Below are 24,684 nucleotides of genomic sequence, written 5' to 3' on the forward strand. Positions count from 1 at the left end.
CAGGAGAGGGGGGCACCCCTGAGGACGAGCAAGTCCGTGCTGGAGTATCTATACATAAGTCCAACAAGTCCAGATAAGGCAGTCCCATAATGGAAAAGTTCAGTAGGAGGTTCTAAAGGAAGGGAGTGAAACATTCGGGCCATCGACCAACCTACTGCCACCCGGTTGGATGCTCCCGGGGGCAGACCCCAACCCGTCCTCCCACGACAGGTCGAAAGTCTGATCCAGGGGATGGTCCAGAATGTACACCCTGGGTGGGGCATAACCCATAGAGCTCCCACCTCTATGGGAGTGCCGATGTGAAAACAAGCCGCTCTCCCACTGCGGCTTGCACCCAGGTCCGTCCCAGTCCAAAGGGGAATAGGGAGGCAGATGGAGAGTTAGTAATTGGCAGTCCACCGGAGCTGCTACGGCCATCGCAGACCAGATGAAAAAGCACCGACCACCGCCATATCGCTGCTGATGGAACGGGCCAGCAAGCCCCGAAAACGCCGTCGTCGCCATCACCGTCGGAGGCCGGAACAAGGCAAACGAAGCAGCAGCACCGTCACCGTCGCCGCGGTCGTCCTCTCCACTGCCCAAGGCAGCCCGAGGACGCCGTCACCGTCGCCACCTCCGCCGCCGGCAGCGGCCCAAAAAACAGTACCAGGGACATTCCTTCCACCAAGCTGACCCCTCCGCCGTCGAAACGGCCTGAAGACGCCGCAGCCGCCGAAAGCGGCCCGAGGCAGGTCCAACAGAGAGATCCCCGCCGCCGCCGCCGCTGACATCGCCGCCAACACGGAAGCGCCAAAATGGAGGCGCCGATCAGCTGGAGCTCCGAGGCCACCGCCGATCAGCTGGAACTCTGAGGCCGCCGCCGATCAGCTGGAGCCTCAGAGACGCCGCCAAAAACCGCCGAGAGCCGGCCAGAAGCAACAGCATTACCCGAAACAGCAGAAAACGCCGTCACCACCAGCTACAACCCCTCAGGAGCAGCCCGAGGCAGCCCGGAGACGTCGAGGCGAAGCAACCCGGAGACGCCGAGGCTGTAGAAACCGGCAGGCCGAGACCAAACACAGCAAACACAGCGGCAGCGCAGATGAAGCAGATGGAAACAGCGGGCGAAGCAGCAGACGGAGCAGATGGAAACAGCCACTCATAGACGGGAGAAAACCAACAGCAAGCTACCTCATTCTTTGCCTCTAGAATTAATAGTCCAAATCCCCTACCCAGGGGCCCAAAAGGACCCCTGAGGGGCTCCCAAGGGACGCCCAAACAACTGGAGCTCGCGGAGCTCAGCCCAACACGTCCGCCATCTTGGAAGCAGATATGTTTTTAAGTTAATTTTTTGCCTTCTCTTAAAATTAAATATGTATATAATTCTGCAAAGCTTATGTGACAAAACACACACACTTCCACCAACAAGCAAGAGCCTTGGTGGAGCAGTGGGCTAATGCATCCTTAAGTAACATCAGCTGCCTGCAATTAGTGCAGGTTCGAGTCCCACCAGGCTCAAGGTTGACTCAGCCTTCCATCCTTCTGAGGTAGGTAAAATGAGGACCCAGATTGTTGGGGGCAATAAGCTGACTTTGTAATAATGCCGCTTGGGGGGGGGGCGAAAGCCCTAATAAGCAGGCATATACATAGAATGAAGGCTATTGCTAAGCACATTGATTTGTGCTTTAGATTGTAAGCCGCCCTGAGTCTTCGGAGAAGGGCAGGATATAAATGGGATTTTTAAAAAAAGCAATAAAAAGTGAACCTAGAAAGCTAGCTCTATTTTTGAAGGAGAATAAAAGCTAGTAGAATCTTTACATTCCTGCATGGAAAGGTTTAACTTCATGTCTGCCACTGAGCAGTGAAAGGTCCTTACAAGGATTGCAGAGATGTGGAAAACATGCTTTGTCAGTCACGTCACTGCCATATCTGAGCATCTCCAGAGTAACTACTATAAGCGTGTGAAGATCATACTCTGCAATCTCTCAATGGATGCAAAGCAACTTCTGAGTCTATTACTTAGTAGAGGCGGGGTTGATAAAATGTCCTGGCATGTGAGGACAGAAGCAGAGACCTTTTTCCAAGCAGCATGAAAGCTCTTTTGTTTGATATAAAGTTGACTCCAAATGAAGCCTCTGGACTGAAGGGCTAGGACAGGGGTCAGCAACCTGAAACAGTGAAAGAGCCACTCGGAACCGGTTCCCTCACAAAAGGAAAAACTGGGAGCCGCAAAAAATGTGTGCACATGTGCGTACATGCACAGAACAGGGTTTGACTGAAGAGTGGAGCCAAGGCAAGATATGCACCTACCCTGCATATTTGAATTGATTGGTTGAACTTTTTTAGTCCCACTTTTTTTTTTTGGACTGCACATGGCAGAGGACTGGGAGCCGCAGGAGGTGGCTGAAAGAGCCACATGCGGCTCCGGAGCCGTGGGTTGCAGACCTGTGGGCTAGGAAAAGAAAGAGGCTCTGCATCTCTCAATCATGCAGCCTTTTTGAGGAGCATGCATAGGTTAGTTACATGGCTTTGTTACTTGTTAGTTCTGCAACACACCATAGAGTAAAGATTAAGAAAAATAGTCCTTTATGCTAGTTCTAAATCCAGTACCTCATTTTATTTCCAGTCATTTTTAGTAATGGGAAGGATTCAATATGTTGCCATAACACAGTTTCTGAAAACCTGTCTGATAAGAATCCTTCATCATTTCTGATGGTTGCCTGTCTGACCAAGAAGAACAAATGGATGGGTGCTTTGAAAGGCTCATTAAAGGCTTCCATTGGAGACTTTCCAGACCTAAGATTCTCTGGATCATAACGAATATTCCCGTCAAATTGTATAAATCATATTTCATGAGGGACATTTTTTGGAAATAGCATCCTTGATATGTTGCATTGAGTTAGGCACTAATCCAAATATCAGACATTTGGACCAAACTGCCCGTGAGTTTGGAAAGATTTGTATGTCAAACTGGTACAAGTATCTACCACAAGAAGATGTTAATTGGCTCAAATCGTTGATGATGAAAATTTCTGTATAGACTTCCTCCTTTATTCTGGATATCATGATAAGATCCCCTACCTTTTTCCTTTTAAAATTTCCTTGCACAGTTTAACCCACAGATCCTATTCATTAGATGGGTTTACAATTTCAGAAGTGGCTCAGATTCTATGGCGGTAAATGCTATTGCAGCGTTGAAGAACACTGACCACAATGTCTATATAATGGTGGGTATTTCTAGCTGTAAAATAGTTCTAGAGTTTAATTTTCAAGGTATTTTTAAATCTTTTAATGATAGGTGCCTCAGTTCTACTCTGCGTAATGAAGAGATCAGTGCTGTAATAATTTAAAATGTTTCTTCAGAGTTGTTGCAGAATTCTTTAACTGAATGTCTTTGTAATTTAGGGAGCACATGTCCTGTTTTGGAAGATTTCTAAAATGTGGTGGCTATCTCTTTCCACAATTTGTCAGATAAAAAAATAGCCCAGGCATATATTTAGATGGTACATTTTTCATTAATAAGATGGATTTTTTTCCCCTAGGTTTTTTGGGAGTAGATAATTTTCAAAAAGTTTTATTTTTTAAAAAAAGAGGAAATATCTATGAGATTAGCTTCTTACTGCTAGACTGGATGCTACTGTTTTATGACTAGGAAAATTGATCTTTGTTGATTTATGAAGGATATAACTCTTACTCTGAAAGCTAGGTCTTGACTCATTTCCTGAACTGCTTTCTACACTCCTGAAATAAGAAATTTATATCCCCATAATTCCCTACAGGGCTCGCTGTATAATAAATGCTCTTTACACTTTAAATATTTCAATTTATTGAAAAATTGTGTGGGAATCATCCCACACTGACAAAAAAATAGAATTTTGTTGATAATATTCAGAGGGGCATTTCTAGGTCCTCAGCAGCAAACCCTTCCCATCATATTCACAAAACGAAATATTGTGACACATCATTTTATAATATGCACACTTTTCTGGATGGTCTGTATCCCATGAATTAGAGACACAGTCACAAGAAGGATGTTGGAGAAGACATAATTTACAGTAATGGTTAAAGCCACTGGGCTAGAAGTATGGAGAATGTGTGCCATAGCTTTCTCTTACTCACCAATATAATAAAATTGTGGTCTTCTTTGATTTGCTGGCTTTCTAGAGATTGCAAAATATCATTAAAATCCTGTATGGTGACATTTAGCTTGTGGGTTTTGCATAATAATAAATGGAAACCAATTACTTATCTCCCAGGGATTCTTACTCTCCTTCCCAAATGGGGCTGTTTATCATTTCACAGACTGCTTAGTAAGTATTACATGATATTGCTTCCATTTCTCTCTGTTTCTTCTCATCTTCATCAGAATTGCAACACCATTGAAGACATCCAAACAAGACTAACCTGAAGAAATAATTTTCTTCATCAAACCTCCAGCAATAAATTTTATTACAATTTGTCATCAGCTGCTACTCTTCCCATAAAAGGTCTATCTTAACAAATACTTGAGTTGCTCCAGGTGCTGTAAGGTGTCTCCAATGATGTGAAAATATTTGTAGAACCTTTAAGCTCCCCTTTGGATCTAAGATTGTCAGCTTCAAAACTATTATCATTATTTTTCAAACGCATGCAGAACTAAAAACAAAATCAATGTCAGGAGTGCCAGATTTATTAAGACATTTCCCATAACCCATTTCCCCATAAATAAGTGACAGATGTTTATACCTGCAGAGTATGCTTTCCATATGGTTAGAGTACAGTAGTAACTCTGGATATGTAACTAATCTTGGACATATGACCATACTTAGTCCTGGACATATGACCATAATTGAGCCAGGAATTATGGTTGTAAGTTGTGTTAGTCATTAAATGTGACCATGCCTGATTTTACAACCTTTTTCCACAGATATCATTAAGCGAATCACTATGGTTATTAAGCAAACACAGCAATCATTAAATGAATCCATTGTGCTCAATAGACTTTTTTTTTTTTGGCCAGGAGTAGATGCTGGTTTTTGGCAAAAAAAATGTCATAAATTGCAGTCGTGTGCAAATGCCCCTAAAGCGGGCAGGTTGCTGAGTGCCCAAAATGCAATCATGTGACTGAGAGGGTAGCCGTCAGAATGTTGGATCTGGGTCAGAAGTAGCCCTGAGGTGGTCGGTTGTAACTGAACAGTCACTAAGCAACCTCTCATAAGAGAGATTGCTAAGCAACCCGACACATCACAAGACCCATACCTGATACACCTACACCTGACCCATCACAAGACCCATCACAAAACCCTCAGCTGACACATTTGACACAACCCTGACCCATCACAAGACCTACTGACCATACAAAGCCCTTATAAACAGAAGAATACTGACACTGATATCCCTTAAACTCTGCTGGTGATAGCCTGGTAACGAAATGTTTGGAAACCAACCCACAAGCTTGGAGAATGAGCCTTCACCCTTGACCTCCCATAAGTCAAAGACTATCTGTAAACTTGCCTTACAGGACATGCCTTGTGCATCCCAAATATAATGGGGCTGGACATGCCAATAAATGTAGCTTACCCTGCTTTGCAAGACATGCTTTGCACAACCCTGGATTTATATACCTGTTCATTTGAAACCTGCTGCTAAAGAATTTAAAGTTGTTATTAGTTTTTATTGTCATTCTGAAAGACTCAAAATAGGGTTTGTTTTCACTAAGGTTTTTTTAACTGCTTGTTGCAGAGTTGGAAACACATGTGTGTTCCAGTGAAACTGCAAAAGATGTACCTATTTAACTTTTTAGGAAAGGCAAAATAGTTGCCTATAATTTAAGCATTATTTTTCTGCATTTAAAGCCCTGATTTTACAAATTCAACAAAAATAAAACTTTAATAGTGATTTATTTGTTTCAAACATACTTAAGATGGTGTTTGCTTCAAAATGGAAGTTTTCAGTGTAATCCCTCTGTAGGATTATCAGAGGTCAATGCTGTCAAATGGAAGGTTTAGGCCTTTCTGATGAGATTATGTAACAGTCACATCTGGTAAAGGTGGTGACCTGGTAACATCTGCAGCTCTTGATTGTTTAATGTCATCACAGATTAAAATTACTAATAAGCTCCTAGTTGAAGTTAATATGCACCATAACTACTGATGATCTTTCCACTTCACCAGATATGTGACTTGTATATTGAGTTACAATGATACCCCAGACATATCTGGGTGAGGAAACTGCAACCTGGAGATTTAAAATATCATATGTAATTTACTTTTATGAATAAACATTTAAGGATAAAAATCTAAGGCAGGGGTGTCAAACTCAGAACGTCATGTGATGTGTCACAACGTATCATGACATTTTTGCCATTGCTGGCAATGGGGTGGGTGTGGTTTCACTATGATGCATCCAGCCCAGAGGCTGGCAGTTAGACACCCCTGATCTAAGGTTTTTGTTCAACCATCATTTTTTCTTCAAAATGTTTTAGTTCTTTCAGTAATATAATATCCAATGTGGTTATAAAGGGTAACTGAAACATCTCTGTCATCATACAGGGTGGAAATTTATATAGTACACCATTGGTAGATTTCCTTTCAGCTTTCTGAAAAATCTAGCAGAATTGTGCTGCCCTAATAGACAAGGACAGGGGTAGGCAACCTTGGCTCTTTGATGACTCATGGACTTCAACTCCCAGAATTCCTGAGCCAGCTGGCTCAGGAATTCTGGGAGTTGAAGTCCATGAGTCATCAAAGAGCCAAGGTTGTCTACCCCTGGACAAGGACCACCTTCCACAATCAATACTTGCCTACAATATGACCAAGCAGTTTTGAAATCATCTTACACTTGTTCTCTGTTATCCATAATCCTTGTGTACCCCTAAGAACTGCAGCCTCTGGAACTCTAATATTAGGAAAATGTATTTTTTTTAATATTGGTCCTTTTCTTTAACCACAGCATACTTATTTTATTTCCCCCCAATGTGCATGCATACGCTTTCTGTTAAAACTCAAATGAAACTATTTCTTTCTGCATGAGTATAGCATTCTCCTACAATTCATGTTGGCTTTTGTGTGAACCTGGTAAAAAGTGTTAATTTTATAGTTGCATTCACTTTGATGAGTAGATTTCTTGAAACAGCAGTTGCATCCCTCCATTCCTTAACATGCATGGAAATCAGATTATTTGAATTGGTAGCAGAGAGGTGCACTACTCAAATGAGATTTGAAGCATATAGTGTAACAGCCTTTAGCTCAGTGAATCCCCTTCTGATTCTAGTTTTCTTTTGCTCTGCATAATCCCCATGTATCTTATCTGACTGAAGTTTTGAGCCTACAAGCAAGACCTGTTTATAATTAACCTTGCAGAGTTCATAAAAGAAAGGGTGGTAGGAGTGGGGGGTTTTTGGAATTTGATCAATATATTGTTACTTTTATCACCTAAAAGTTGCCCAGTACTCTAGCCAACTATCTGATAGAATAGAACATGTGAAAACTGAAAAGGTTATATGTTCTAAGGCACGGCTCTTCAAACTTGGCCCTTTTATGACTTGTGGGCTTCAACTCCCAGAATTCCTCAGCCAAACCCCTACTCAGGCAGGAAACCCTATACCATTTCAGACAAATGGCTGTCCAGTCTCTTCTTAAAAACTTCCAGGTTGGAGCATTCACAGCTTCTGGAGGCAGGTTGTTCCACTGGTTAATTGTTCTAACTGTCAGGAAGTTTCTCCTTAGCTCTAGGTTGCTTCTCTCCTTGATTAATTTCCATCCGTTGTTTCTTGTCCTGCCTTCGGGGCTTTGGAGAATAGCTTGACTCCCTCTTCTTTGTGGCAGCCCCTGAGATATTGGAACACTAATAATAATAATAATAAAAATAAAAATAAATCTATCTCACATTACAAACATACATACTAGTGTATGTTTAGTAAAATATAAATCTTATTATATTCAGCAATGTGTACTGATAGAGTAAGCCTGCAATGGACTGCCATTGTAGAATACGAATCATATTTTCCAATGAGCATTTAGTACATCAATAGCAATCCAGTTGAAATGTAATTGCTGCAAACAAAATTATGTTTAATAATAAAAGTCATTTTGGACAAGCCAAGAACTCAGATTAATAATTCATTTTTACAGACCTCTGGCATATTAAGCTTTTGTTTTAAATTCTCTTTCAATATATTCCAATGTTTCTGTTTTTTGTGCGACATAAATATATATTATGTAATTAACAGGAAAATTATTTATCCTTTACAGAGATGAATTTAACCTCTGGGTTTCTCATACATATTTATTGTATGAGATTTATTGTCAGTGGGTTAGGAAGATATGATGGTCTCCCTTGGGCTGCCTAATAATTGGATGAGGAAATCAAATCCTCCAACTATTCAAGGACTATTACTTGTTGCTTCATTGTTTTATGTGACTAAAATATCACAGTAGCACATTAGATCTTTAGTTTAACTGTTTTCTGTCAAATATTTCCTTTGTTCTTCTGAAAGAGAAAAATCATACCACATAACTCAGTAGATCAATGTGTTAGAACAGAACAGAACAGACTAGACTAGACAAGACAAGAATAAAACAGAATAACAGAGTTGGAAGGGACCTTGGAGGTCTTCTAGTCCAGCCCTCTGCTCAGGCAAGAAATCCTACACCATTTCGGACAAATGGTTGTCCAATCTGTTCTTAAAAATTTTCAGTGTTGGAGCATTCACAACTTCTGGAGACAGGTTGTTCCACTGATTAATTGTTCTGTTGGGAAGTTTCTCCTTAGTTCTAGGTTGCTTCTCTCCTTGATTACCCCAGGTAATTTGTTAAATTTGCAAGTCAATATAGAAATAATTCTTTAGTGGCACTTACCAAATTATTTAAAGTCAACATTTGGGGTACAATGCCATATGACACTTACTTGTGCATCTATAAAGAGATTTTAAGCTTAGAACCAGTTAAATATATGTATTCTTAAAAACTATAACACATACCCCTCAATCAACTTTTGAAGCTTAAATATGGCTAGAACGAGGCTGCCTCCCCTTTGGGGTCCAATTAAGCCTCTGCCCATTTAAATTCTGGCTGAAGCAGGTATTTTGAGGAAATACCTGGTCCGCCTTACCTCATTAAATAGACAAATTAGAGTGATTTTGTATATTGCTGTTCTTGGCTGAATTTTTTTACTTCCTAAAATTTTTCTTTAGTTAAGTCTGAATGTCAATAATTTCATCAACTGTAATAGAATTATTCTGAAGGGTCGTAGCACCGATTGTGTGTGTATGGGGGGGAGAGTTCTGATTTAGTAGGAAACTGATTTATGGAAAAGAAAATAAAACTTACTAAAAGAAAACCTAGACAACCAGATCCAAAGGAAGAGCATCCTTAGGATTCTTAGGCCATCAACAATGTGATTTTTCTTATTTTGTGGATCTTTGTGAATCAGAATACTTCATACTCACTATTTGGGGATGAACTCAGTTAACAAAATCCAGAAGAAGTTTTATGAGTGCTATACTTCAATTAACACATCAGAGCATCTCTTGGGTTTGGCTAGTCTAAAGAAAAGAAGAAATAGGGGCGACATGATAGCAGTATTCCAGTATTTGAGGGGCTGCCACAAAGAAGAGGGCATCGAACTATTCTCCAAGGAACCAGAGGGCAGGACAAGAAACAATGGTTGGAAACTGATCAAAGAGAGAAGCAACTTGGAACTAACAAGAAACTTCTTGACAGTGAGGACAATTAACCAGTGGAATAGCTTGCCCCCAGAAATTTTGGGCACTCCATCACTGGAGGTTTTAAAGAAGAAACTAGAATAGTCACTTGTCTGAGCTGGTATAGGTTCTCCTGCATGAGCAGCAGGCTGGACTAGAAGACCTCCAAGATCCCTTCCAGCTCTATTCTATTCTATTCTATTCTATTCTATTCTATTCTATTCTATTCTATTCTATTCTATTCTATTCTATTCTATTCTATTCTATTCTATTCTATTCTATTCTATTCTATTCTATTCTATTCTATTCTATTCTATTCTATTCTATTTTCCCCTCTTTTATTGCCCAACAGGTAATTTGAAAAATCTGACCACAGCAGTGAACTCTCAGGTTTGTACTTGATTCATAGTTTTATGATCCACAGTTTTTTTAAATGCAGATTAAAAAAAAACAAGATTACTTCTATATTATTTTATAGGCCCATAGCTATTTCTTTACAGTGGTAAAATGGCACATCTCTAGGGGAGAGATGCTTCATTATATAATTTGTATCTTTCTTGTATGTGAATAGATTGCAAAATAGTCATCTCCAGTGGATTTGAGAGGTCTGGAGATGGAGAGAAAAATCATTTTACCTAAGCTACAGTTTGTTGCCTTTAAATGGACATTGGGTTCCCTTTCTTCCTCTCTTAATTACTTTAGGAAACTGCTTGTCATTGACTTTCTGGATGTTAAAAACCTTCTGAAGGGCAAATATCATACTGGGAGCATTCTCTTCTATCCTCAACAAAGGCATTTTACGTAAGTTTAGGGACTGAAAAGAAAAACTTTAATTTTTGTAAAACAGAAAAGGGCAAACTCGAATGCTGATTCTGGAAATTTAAAGGCTAAATTAAAAGGCTTTAAGTTATAAGACTTGAAAGAATATGTCTTGTGGGGTCTTTAAAATTTTATAAAATAATGTATGAAGATTTTGAAATCAACTGTAACAAATTTTTCTGTGGGAAAAATTTATGAATTGGAAAATTAACATTTTATTAGAGGGGGCTTTCAAGATTGACCAGAGGTAACAAGAGAGAACTAAGAATTACAGTAAAGAAGAAGAGGCCCATTCATACAATGGAACAATCCTATTTCATCACAGAAGAAATTAAGGTTATTTGGGAATAGTGTACTTAAAAAATTACTCATCTGACTTTATAGAAACAGTTCTAACAGAGGATATATATGTATACTAAATAACTAAAGAGAGCATATAAATAATAAATTAGAACAATTATTTGGAAAGCGTATTATCTTGGATTTACAAAGGGGACATGTCAAACTACTGAAGTTGCAGGATCCAATCTAGGTCAGTCATCGGGACCAAGGTTTAGTTTTAAGCACTTTCGGACTCTTGCCGGAGCCCATCCTCAGGGAACTAACAACAAAAGTTGCTCCTGAAAGGAGACAAAGAGAAAATGATAAGAAATCAGTTTGTATGATATCATTTGATGGGATTAAAGATCAAGCTTTCTAAAAGTAAACCGAAGAAATATAAAGTGAATTTGTTTGACCAGAGTTAAAATATGTGTGTTTTTATTAATGGTTTTTCTTTTTGACAGAACTGAATAACAATACTTCAACAATCTGTTTATAAATGAGATTACTTTTGTTTTATTTCAAAGAAACAGTGATGTTGGAATACGACATGGATTTATTTCACAAAAGTTAAAATATATACAGTCCCTTATTATTTTTAGTAGCTCTTAGAAGACTTTTGCTCATTAGGACTGAATGATGAGCTTTGATTTGATTATTGAAAAGGGTTGAGATATGGGAAGAAGAGATCTTTTGTTTCTTTTTAATTGAAATATTAGAGAAAGTGTTAAATTACTGAAGCTGTTTATATTTGTTTGAAGGGGAGGTTAGAGTTTTCTTTTATATACGCTTTCATATTTTCTTTTTTTCTATCGTTTGGCGCTCCTTTTTTTCTTTTTATATTTTTCCTAGTGTGTATTGCTTTTTTATCTTTATATTTGTAGACTTTAATAAGATTATTTTAAAAAAAATCTGCTAAAACTGCAGGTTTCTCAAACAGGGCAATCCATACTGTAAAACATATTATAGTTGTTGCCCATAAAATTTATAGGAGATGTATAAAAATATTATTTTTATTTCCACTCTCTAAGAATTACTCTCACACAAAAATGTCTGGACTAATTCATCTGAAAGTTGTGAAATCATTACAGCTCTTTGTTTATTTGCAATACTAATCAAAGGGGACAATGGGAATTCAGATTTCTGAACCGAGATTCTGAAAGATGTCCTAGGGGCAGAACAGATTCAGACTTAATTCCCATTCCTACTGTCCTTACTGGAAAGAGTTGCTCATGTACGATGGGACACATCTAGGCTGCAATTAATTTTCTGGGTTCTGAGTGTGCCAAAAATATATTTTAAAAGAAAACAAAACGACTACACCGCCTTAAACTATTTGCTTGAAATGTACGTTTGCTCTTGTGGGATTTATGACATGGGATTTAGTGATTTAGCCTTTCCTGAATGTAGTTCTAGGAGTTGTGAAAGAGCAGACAGAACTTCACCGTAGTATTACTTCTGTGGCAAAGTACCTATCCTTGGTAACTGATGATGGAAAATAGATATGATATAGCTTGATTTACAACTTAGGGTGGATGAGTCAAGGCCAAACATTGCAAATCAAAGTTCCAGTAACTGCTGCTTAATGCTCCTCTTAAGGATAAATAAAAACAAAAAAGAAATAAATTCCATGCAGTGGAACAGGATGAAGTTGGAGATGCAGAAATGGAAGTGAAGAAAAACAGATTCAGTGAGGAATGTATAAATAGCACTTTTCTAATATTTTTCAATAGGAATAGAAGCAAAAAAATAAGCTATATAAGGCCTGACTTAGGACAGAAGAACACATGGGTGATATGACTATAAGATTAGAAACAGTATGAAAGAAGCTGGTATATACATCAAATGTATTGGCATATAGTTATGGTGACTATTTTTTCATGGAAAAATAAAAAGGATAAACCTGAAAATTGTTTATGTTTAGAACTTTGCTTTGCAAAGGAAAAACCAAGGAAATATTTTACATTTATTGTAATAAAAATATCTCAATTCAAACAATATATGTAAATATATTTTTAAAAGACCATTCAATTTCCATATTTTTTTCATATGAATGCAACCCCCCCTGAAAACTGTGCAATAATTTGGACCATATGTATGGTAAAAAAATTGATCGAAATAAAGGACAAATGTGAGTTGTTGAAAAATAAATAAAAAAACAGGTCAGATGGGGGCATCATCACCAAACATATAATATGTATAATACATATATGCTAATAGGAATTGCTTAATGCAAATTAGGGGGTAAGGGGAACTCAATTGTGAAAAAGAAGGGAATTAGTGGAGAAAAAAAGAAATAATGAACTTGTATCCATCAAAGACATGGGGAAGAATGTGATTTTTAGCCATTCATAATTCCTTATTCACTCTGTTGTTCTTAAAATCTGCTTCAAAAGGTCAGGGATTCTTCAGAACTGGTTTGGGAGCTGCAAGGAAGGAAATAAACGAAAAATGTATCCTTTCCCACTAAACTGAGTGAAATATCCAGCTGTACTTTGTGAGACATAACACTGGTCTATAAGGAGAAAACCTCAGAAATGAAAGCAGCTTAACTTTACCAGAATTGGGTCACTAATAAAGGAAAATTAAGTCCTATTAATTGGCTTCAGTTTCCAAGATACAGCTTCAGGTCAAAATTGCCTCAAAATAATTCAAAATTACCAGGAGGATGTGCAATTATGTTCCATCACTTTTCTGCAAAATGTGATATAGCAATGAGAATGGTACCACACCAATCATTATAAATTTATCTTTTTATTGATGCCAACAACCTGACTTTCCATTCATTTATTGGTTTTTCATGTAACATTTTCATGCTTTTTGCATGAAAAACTGACAAGCTCCAACATCTGATTAAACAATTAGGTTCCACTGTTGTAATCTGGAGCCCAGTAGCTCTGCCTTACTCTTAGGCAATTCCAAATCCCTGACCAGGTCATTTAGTTCACTCTGAGAAATTAGATGTGGTTCAGGAGGAGCATACAGTGGGCTAAAGTTTGGATCCGCTGACATCAACGGCCCCGGATCAGCTCCATCTTGTTCATTATCTTTATCATCACCTGAGTCTAGAGAGTAGGATTCTGGTGGATCTGGAATTGGCAGGTCCTCACCATGGGGTACAGGATGCAGCACGGATGGAATGTTTGGATGTTCCACAATCCACTTCTTCTTTCTTGAGTGCTCTTTTGCAATTGCAATGATCGGTGGGTTCCCTCCATACCATTGGAACTGCAAAAGACATGGACTTTTTCTTCTTGTTTAACCAATGATGCAGATAAGTTGCACATGTGATGCAACAATAAAGAGGGGCCCAACTCTTGTCCTGATCCCCTATTTTGCATCCAAACTATAGGTGGCATACCTTTTTTACTACTGCCATCATTCAGCATCTTTGAGATGCAAATTTAACCTCGCCACAAATGTAGCAGATGTTATCTGCATTGTTTACATAGTTTTGTGGCATCTTGGCTTCTGAGGGAAAATATCACGCAACTGTGTCGTGGAAATGTTTGGTAATCACACTTGCACAAGCCACCAGATGTAACTGAATGATGTGTAGATCTGACCAAGACACATGTACCTTGCGATAAAAGAACAATAAATTAGAGTTAGGTAATAATCTTTTGTCTCAAAGTGAAGATAAATATATACACTACCATGTGGTACCATTTTCACTGTTCTACCCTACTTTGTCGAGAAGTTACGAGGCATCCTGATCATTAGACAGCTCCCTCCCTTGTAGGCAAATATACTCGCCTGTATATAAATCTTTATTGTGAAATATCTCAAAATCTTTAGCCAACCAGCACCTTTATCACCTGTTTTCTAATTCATCCAATCAAAATATGTAAGAATTAACAGATTTTATCTCAGAGGTTGATAGACCAGTGTAATTAGTGCAGAAAGTTTAAATATATGATTTCTTGTTTGAATACTAATTCAGAAGAAATAAAAGTTTTTTTCAGTCTGATAGATAAGTGGACAGATGCTGGAAGCTGTTATAGAATAACGGAATGGGTCTTTTCTATATCTCTCTCAACTTCCTAGTCATTAGAAATATCAACTGGTATTCATTTGTACAAGATGAAAATAAACGTTGGCTTTACTTAGAAAGTGAGAAAAGCACTATCCCTTTCCACCACATCTTTACTTTGTTCAAATGTTCTCTTTTTGATCAAGTTTACTAAAAATAGTTAGAGCAGCACTAGTTGTTTAATGAGAACATTCAGCATTTTTTTTGAAAAGCCATATTTTTTTTACAGATCTTGTGACAGTTGATCCAAAAGTTTCATCATGTCTTCAGTGCTAAACTATTTGTTATGTTGTATTGATGTCTGATGTTAAAGAAGACAAGTGGACCGGTATTGTAGTATGGTAAGGTTGAGTTGTTAACCAACTTAAGTAATAAGAAACAAAAATAGGTGAAGAACAGAAAAGTTGGCCACGCCTATGGAAGGTAATCTTACTTCAGTTATTTATTAAATTTATATGCTGCCTGTATCACTGTCTTGCAATCCTTAGTTTCATCATAAAGACATTAGTGCTTAATTACTCATCATTGGCTGAGAATCATCCAGATGGGACTGCCTGCTGTGAGAGAAAACACTTGGCCAAACTCCTTCACACAAACCCAAAGCCAAACTCTAGAGTTCTCAAAGGCTGAAATATTTCAGTGAATTCCTCAAACATCTGGGTTTGGGATTTTTTGGGTGGGTGGGTGGGGAGGACTACAAAGAAGCCATCTGAAAGTTGGCATGTATGTTTCTGTGTGTCTATCTGCCTATCTCCCCTTCATGGATTACTGCCTTGTCGTGGCGAAGGGGCTTGCGTAATTCAATGAAGCTATGAGCTATGCCGTGCAGGGCCACCCAAGATGGAAAGGTCATAGCAGAGAGTTCTGACAAAACGTGATCCACTGGAGAAGGGAATGGCAAACCACTCCAGTATCTTTGCCATGAAAACCCTATGGACAGTACCAAAAGGCAAAACAATATGACGCTGGAAGATGAGCCCCTCAGGTCGGAAGGCATCCAATATGCTACTGGGGAAGAGCAGAGGGCTAGTACTAGTAGCGCCAGAAAGAATGAAGCGACTGGGCCAAAGCCGAAAGGACGCTCAGCTGTGGATATGTCTGGTGGTGAAAGGAAAGTCCGATGCTGTAAAGATTCTTTCTCCATAGGAACCTGGAATGTAAGATCCATGAATCAAGGAAAGCTGGATGTGGTCAAACAAGAGATGACAAGACTAAACATCGACATCTTAGGTATCAGTGAACTAAAATGGACAGGAATTGGTGAATTTAATTCAGATGACCATCAGGTATACTACTGCGGGCAAGAATCCGTCAGAAGAAATGGAGTAGCCTTCATAGTCAATAAAAGAGTAGGAAAAGCAATACTGGGATACAACCCTCAAAATGACAGAATGATCTCAGTTCGAATCCAAGGCAAACCATTCAATATCACAGTAGTCCAAGTCTATGCCCCAACCACCAGTGCTGAAGAGGATGAAATTGACCGGTTCTATGAAGCCCTACAGCACCTTATAGAACTAACACCCAAAAATGATGTCCTTATCGTCATGGGGGATTGGAATGCTAAAGTAGGAAGCCAAAAGATAACTGGAATAACAGGCAAGTTTGGCCTTGGAGTACAAAATGAAGCAGGGCTGATAGAATTTTGTCAAGAGAATATGATGGTCATAGCAAACACTCTTTTCCAAAAACCTAAGAGACGGCTTTACACATGGACATCACCAGATGGTCAACACAGAAATCAGATTAACTATATGCTCTGCAGCCAAAGATGGAGAAGCTCTATACAGTCAGTAAAAACAAGACCAGGAGCTGACTGTGGCTCGGACCATGAGCTTCTTGTTGCAAAGTTTAGGCTTAAATTAAAGAAAGTAGGTAAAAGCGCTAGGCCAGTCAGCTATGAATTAAATCATATCCCTGTTCAATATACAGATAAGAATGCCTTCTTAAATGAACAATGCAAAGAAATAGAAGAAAACAATAGAATAGGGACGACCAGAGATCTTTTCAAGAAAATTGGAGAGATGAAGGGAACGTTTCATGCAAAAATGGGCATGATAAAGGACCAAAATGGCAGGGACCTAACAGAGGCAGAAGATATTAAGAAGAGGAGGCAAAACTACACAGAAGAACTATACAAGAATGAGCTTAACATCCCTGATAACCACAATGAGGTGGTCATTGACCTCGAGCCAGACATCCTAGAATGTGAAGTGAAATGGGGCTTAGAAAAGCTGAGCAACAACAAAGCTAGTGGAGGTGACAGTATTCCAGCTGAGCTATTCAAAATCTTAAAAGACGATGCAGTAAAAGTGCTACACTCAATTTGCCAGCAAATTTGGAAAACTCAACAGTGGCCACAGGATTGGAAAAGATCAGTTTACATTCCAATTCCAATTCCAAAGAAAGGCAGTGCCAAAGAATGTTCAAACTATCGCACCATTGCACTCATTTCTCATGCAAGTAAAGTTATGCTTAAAATTCTACAAGCTAGACTACAGCAGTATGTGGATCGAGAACTACCAGAAGTACAGGCAGGATTTCGAAGAGGCAGAGGACCTAGAGATCAAATTGCTAACATACGCTGGATCATGGAGAAAGCTAGAGAGTTCCAGAAAAACATCTACTTCTGCTTCATTGACTATGCTAAAGCCTTTGATTGTGTGGATCATAACAAACTCTGGCAAGTCCTTAAAGAGAAGGGCATACCAGACCATCTTATTTGTCTCTTGAGAAACCTATATGTGGGCCAAGAAGCAACAGTGAAAACTGGACATGGAACCACTGATTGGTTCAAAATTGGGAAAGGAGTCCAGCAAGGCTGTATACTGTTGCCTTGCCTATTTAACTTATATGCAGAGCACATCATGAGAAAGGCAGGGCTAGATGAATCAAAAGCTGGAATTAAGATTGCCGGAAGAAACATCAATAACCTAAGATATGCAGATGATACCACTCTAATGGCAGAAAGTGAAGAGGAACTAAAGAGCCTCTTGTTGCGAGTGAAGAAGGAGAGTGCAAAACTTGGGTTGAAACTAAACATTAAGAAAACCAAGATCATGGCATCTGGCCCTCTCAATTCCTGGCAAATAGATGGGGAAGAAATGGAGGTAGTGACAGATTTTATTTTCCTGGGCTCCAAGATCACTGCAGATGGGGACTGTAGCCAAGAAATTAAAAGACGCTTGCTCCTTGGGAGGAAAGCCATGGAAAATCTAGACAGCACACTAAAAAGCAGAGACATCACCCTGCCAACAAAAGTGCGTATAGTCAAGGCTATGGTCTTCCCAGTTGCAATGTATGGCGGTGAAAGTTGGACCATGAGAAAGGCTGAGCGCCAAAGAATTGAAGCCTTTGAACTCTGGTGCTGGAGAAGACTCCTGCGAGTCCCTTGGACTGCAAAGCGATCAAACCGGTCAGTCCTAGAGGAGATCAACCCCGACTGCTCTTTAGAAGGCCAGATCCTGAAGCTAAAACTCAAATACTTTGGCCACCTAATGAGAAGGAAGGACTCACTGGAGAAGAGCCTCATGCTGGGAAAGGTTGAGGGCACTAGAAGAAGGGGATGACAGAGAATGAGGTGGCTGGATGGAGTTACTGAAGCAGTAGGCGTGAGCTTAAATGGACTCCAGAAGATGGTAGAGGACCGGAAAGCCTGGAGGAACGTTGTCCATAGGGTCGCAATGGGTCGGACACGACTTCGCAACTAACAACAACAACAACATCTGCCTATCTAGCTATCTATCTATCATCTATCTCTAAGTGAAGAAACATGGCCTTTAAATAATAATAATAATAATAATAATAATAATAATAATAATAATAATAATAATAATAATAATAATAATAATAATATTGTAAACAACTACTGTATAGGAAGCTTGGTGTGGAAACATAAATTTGCATAGATGAATAGGGAAGCTGCAACCAAGAAAGTTTTGGAGAAGAAAGAGGTAAGCTGAGTGCTTAAAGTTCTTTGCTTACTCTATTGCACCTGCAAATTCAGTAGGTTCAGTCTTGACATTTCCAAGCATTTCTTCCAAACAATTTTCTAGAAATAGTGGTACGAGATCTTTATTCTAATGCAGAGTCACTGAATCTGCTGACATTGTATATTGGCTGCTAAATGTAGCATCTGAGCTCCAAATTTGCCTGTAGTGTTCAGCCAAAGGGTTAAACATGTTAACCAAAGGGTTAAACATGTTAAACAACATGTTAAAGTTTGATCTAATGGTTAAGAAATGAAGACTGAAACTGGGAGAATGTGAGTTAGAGTTTCTCCTTAAGGCATGAAAGTTGGCTAGGTTAGCCAATCTTTTTCAGCCCAACCCACTGCACAGGGTTGTTGTTGTATGGAGAAATAGGAGAAAAAGAAGTATTAGGTATGCTCACCATCTTGTGTTATTTATAAAAATAATAAAGATGGGATACACACACACACACACACACACACAGAAACTTGTTTCTCTTTCTTGTCTATGAAATAAATCCTTATTAGGAATACAATATCTCTTCCCTTCCCATTGTGTTTGGAACTAAAATTGCCCGCTTCCCATGCAAACTGGAAAGAAAAGAGCTACCCCACTGTTGTTTTTTTTAAAAATGGTTCTTACATTCAATTTTCTCTTGAAAATTAAAATTAAGCCTGTAATCGCTCGAGACTGTAGACAAATGCACAACAAGAGAGGGGCACCAAGGATGTGAATTGGAACGGCATTATTTAATTATTTAATTATTTATTTGTATAACTCACTATAATTATAACTTATAATTAAATGTAGTAAACACTGATGTAATAACATGCTAGAATCAATTACAACATTATTATTTATCATACTATAAAACAAGGAACCTGTAATTTAAAAGATCCAGCCATTTCTTGATCATATCAAATGAAGGGTGACTATCATCCTTCTGTGTAACCTTAATAACCGTTAGGAAATTCGTAATATTCAGTTGCGGTCTGCCATTCTCCATTCATTGCTTTTTCAAGAATGATGAAGAATAGACTTTGGCTTCTTCCCCATGAACCTTTGAAGGTATTTGAAAAGTTTGGTGGCCATATCCTCAATTTTCTCATTTCAAATGTAGATGTTTATATTCGTTAGATATTATTCATCAGGTGAAGTTGTTAAGATATACTAAAGATTATGCATGTATTTCATTGTATTTCTACATTTGGTGATTTATTCTCTTCTTTTTAGGATATATGTTAAATACTGTACCTTTGATGGAAAAGTAGCCTTTTATTCTTGGAGAGTTAACTTCTTAACTTAACTTAAACTCATTTTTAATCTTAATACGACCAGTTTCCTCTGTGGAAGTTCAGTATATACTCACAAAAATTAAACGTATGTTCAGTTGAAATTACGCATGGAGTCTAATGCAAATGTATATTAAATTCATGCAGAGAACTTCAATAAGTTTAGTAAATTTGTGTGTGTCTCTCTGTGTACACGCACACACATGCACAATAATACTATAAATTTGAATAACGAGAGCCTATTTGTGCATGTAAGTGTACATCCAAGACTTTATTCGTTGTAATGATGAAAAAAACATTGGGATCAAAACTTTTTTTGTAAAATAATAATAATAATAATAATAATAATAATAATAATAATAATAATAATAATAATAATAATAATAATAATAATGGTGGAAGGTAACTTGGAGGTACAAATGGCTGTCCACTCTCTTCTTAAAAACTTCCAGTGTTCAAGCATTCACTGCTTCTGGAGGCAGGTTGTTCCACTGATTAATTGTTCTAACTGTCAGGAAGTTTCTCCTTTGTTATGTATGCAGGCACCTGCATAGCAACAGCCACCAGGGGGCGTTGGCCTGAACGGTTTTGGCGGGAAACCCAGTTTCGGCGGGAAACCTAGGGCCAACCCCATTGGCTGTCCGCTTACCTGGCTAGGTATTTAAGGAAGCCAGGTAACCCTCATTCCTCAGTACGCTACCCCCTTCCAATAAAGAGCTGAATACATACTCCGGCTGGCGTCTCTTCCTTGCGTCGGACCCACTACATTACATCCTTAGTTCTAGGTTGCTCCTCTTTTTGGTTAGTTTCCATCTGTTGCTTCTTGTTCTGCCTTCAGGTGCTTTGGAGAATAGCTCTTCTTTGTGGCAGTCCCTGAGATGTTGGAAGACTGCTATCATGTTATCCCTTGTCTTTCTCTTCATTAGGCTAGACATTCCCAATTCCAGCAACTGTTCCTCATATGTTTTAGCCTCCAGTCCCCTGATCATCTTTGTTGCTCTTCTCTGTACTCTTTGTAGAAACTCAACATCTTTTTTACATTGTGGTGACCAAAACTGGATGCAGTGTTCCAGGTGTGGCCTTACCAAGGCATTGTAAAGTGGTATTAACACTTCACGTGATCTTGATTCTATCCCTCTGTTAATGCATTGTGTTGGCTATTTTGGCAGCTGCAGCACACTGCTGGCTCATATTTAAGTGATTGTCCACTAGGACTCCAAGATCTCTCTCGCAGTTGCTACTATGGAGCAAAACTTTAACTATACTTGTGCATTTGGTTTTTCTTGCCTAAATGTAGAACCTTATTTTTTTCACCACTGAATTTCATTTTATTAGATAGCGTCCAACGTTCAAGTCTGTGAAGATCCTTCTGTATCTTAAGCCTGTCTTCTGGAGTGTTGGCTATTCCTGCCAGCTTAGTGTCATCTGCAAATTTGATGAGTTCCCCATCTATCCCCTCATCCAAATCATTGATGAAAATGGTGAAGAGCGCTGGGCCCAGAGCAGAGTCTGGGGCACCTCACTACACACTTCCCTCCATGTAGATGCAGTTCCATTGAGGACCACATGCTGAGTACGGCTGGTCAGCTAGCTACAAATCCATCTGCTGGTGATGCTGTTTAACCCACATTTTTCTATCTTATCAAGTATTAGGTTATGGTCTACTTTATCAAATACCTCGCTGAAGTCCAAGTAAATTATATACACAGCATTCCTCTGGTCCACTAATTTTGTCATCTGGTAAAAGAGTGCAATAAGATTTGTCTGGCATGATCTGTTTTTTGACAAACCCATGTTGGCTTTTGGTAATGACTTTGTTTGCCTCTAGGTGTTCGCTGATTCGTTGCTTGATTATCTTTGTCCAAGATCTTCCCAGGTATTGAGGTTAGGCTGATAGGTCTATAGTTTCCTGGATCCATTTTTTCCCTTTTTTGAAGATGGGCACTCCTTCAGCTCTTTTCCAGTCCTCTGATATTTCCCCAGTGGTCCAGGATCTTTGAAAGATATTAGTACAGTGGTTCTGAGATCACATCTGCCAGTTCCTTCAAAACCTTGGGGTGTAATCCACCTGGTCCTGGTGTTTTGAACTCCTCTAGGCTGGACAGGTGCTCACTTACCATTTCCTTGCCTATCTTAACTTGTTTCTAATCTGTTTTTTATGGTACTGTTTTTGATAGATTGGATTATTTTTTCCTTTTGTGTAAATATGGATGCAAAAAACAAGTTGAGTAGTTCTGCTTTCTCCCTGTTGCTTGTCACCAATTCTCTAACTCCATGGTAAAGAAAATCAGTGGAATGAGTTCCAACTATTTCATATTTTGAAGTTCCTTAATGTTTGAACTCATGTAATATTTCAGAATTTATAATCGATTTAATTAACATCTAAAAGCTTGTCATGTTCTTTTTTTTACCTTTTTTTCCTCTCTTTCAAAGTCCTGCTTTATATCAGAATGTTACTTCTTTTGAAGCTATGCTATTTTTGCTGTCAACTGCAATCGATCTCCGGTCGGTTATTAATACTGAAATCTATCTTTTCTGTGATCACTGCAGTAGAGATGATACATTTGTATAAAAATTAGCATCAGGATTTTTAATTATGGATTTTTGGTCGTGGATTTTTTCCATGCTAAAAACTAACACTTTTAAGATAGTTTGCATGCAACATATTTGTATGTATGTTTCACAGAAAACTACCCACAAAACACATTTTATCAAGCATCACTTTGCAAAAATGTGCATAGTAGAAAAAATATTACTAAAAGGAGAAGAAAGTTCAATTTTACTATGCATAACACTGCAGACTTTGGATGGTTAAGGATTAAACTGAACTTGCCATTCATAAAGTTAGAATTCTGATGAAAAAGAGATGAGATAGAATTTTTTTTTACCTTTCTTGTCATATTAAAGCTCTAATCTGTAATGTGTATATTTCAGGCTGTCTAGAGTTACATGCACATAAATATAATATGAAAAATAGGAAGGAAGGAAGGAAGGAAGGAAGGAAGGAAGGAAGGAAGGAAGGAAGGAAGGAAGGAGAAAGGTATGAACTGCTTTTAACCCTCTCCTTGTTATTTTTATATAATGTTTGAATTGACTTTCAGGTGGACATACGTTGTTGAGAAATATCACAATTCTATGGAAAAAGCAACATATAATTCATATTTAAGTTATGATTTTTTTTCCTTATTCTCTTTTTTATTGATATTTATTGGAATTTTTTTTGAGTCAAAATCAAAAGAAAAAAAATTAATAATGAATTTAAACCATGAGTTCTTCCAACAAGAATATGCTTTTGCCTTCATATTCTTCAGAATCTAACGCAAACCAAAATATTTTTCAGCATTAGTTAATACTGCTTTTACTTACACATTTGTTTACAGCATGCGAACTGACTTTGCTGCTCTGAGTGGTATTTCACTTAGAAATAGGAAATATAAATAATAAAAAAAATCAGAAACATAGTTACATAGTTAAATATAACAGTCATTTTCTTCTTTGGTTTTCAGGTTGCATGCAAACACTGTTACTTGTCCAGAAATGAAATGTGTTTCTTAAGTATTTAAGGTAATCTTATTCAAGTTATCTTCACTGACAACAGCCATAAAATTAGTTATGTAACCTATTAATCCTTATGCGTTATTTTGTTGCTGAATTGGCATTTATATAATTTCTAATGGAACATTTATTACTATAATTCTTCAGCTTTTAATAGTGTTCTCGCATTTGCCCTGCTGGGTCACAGAGACATTATTCACAGATTTGTTTCTTCCATATAAGCCCAGAGGCATGATATTGTATGGCGACATGTGTTTTGATGTGAAGCAGTTCCAGTCCAACATTAATCAAAAATCTAGTCTTCCTGGTAAAAATGCTTAGCTCTCAGATTCAATCCTTTATTTTTGAAAAACTATGTTTTAATAGTGTGAAGAGCTCCAAACCATATATGTTATACCAATGTGTTCACAGATCTTTCTACTGAACTAGCATAAATACTGTAGTAATTGCATTATTTTTGGTTTTAGGTTTCAGAATTTTTAGCCAGAAATTTTTGAGTTAATGTGTGTTCCCCATTACAGATGATGACCTGGAAACAAGTTCAGTAGAATCTATTTGAAATTCATTTGGGAAAGAAGAGGAAATGCAAAAGAATAATAGTACTTTTTCCAAGTGCAACTCTATTTTTTTTATCAAGCTATTAAAAATATTGCTTCCTTTTCTCACTTGGTGAATTGGTTGATTGCGTGGCCTGATTGGAAAAAAAGACTGTAAGAAATTTACTAGCAAACTGATCAGTGTAGAAATATGGAAATCCAGAATAATAACACTAATATGAAGTAGAAAGCAGGAAGAAGTCAAACTTTGATGAGTGGCACAAATACAATTATCATATATTTTGTAAAAAGTAGTTTCTACTTGTTATGGATATCTAATTTTGATTCCTAGTTTTAAATTGTTTTAGGCAATGGTGGACAATCTGTTGCGTCTAAACATCCTTTACCCCCCAGCTTCTAGAGTACTTCTGCCTAGCATTGCTGAAAATTAAAGCCTAAAAATAATGTAGATTTTGAAAAACTCAAAATTCCTCAT

Source organism: Vipera ursinii (genome assembly GCF_947247035.1).
Source record: "Vipera ursinii genome assembly, chromosome: 3".
NCBI lineage: Eukaryota > Metazoa > Chordata > Lepidosauria > Squamata > Viperidae > Vipera > Vipera ursinii.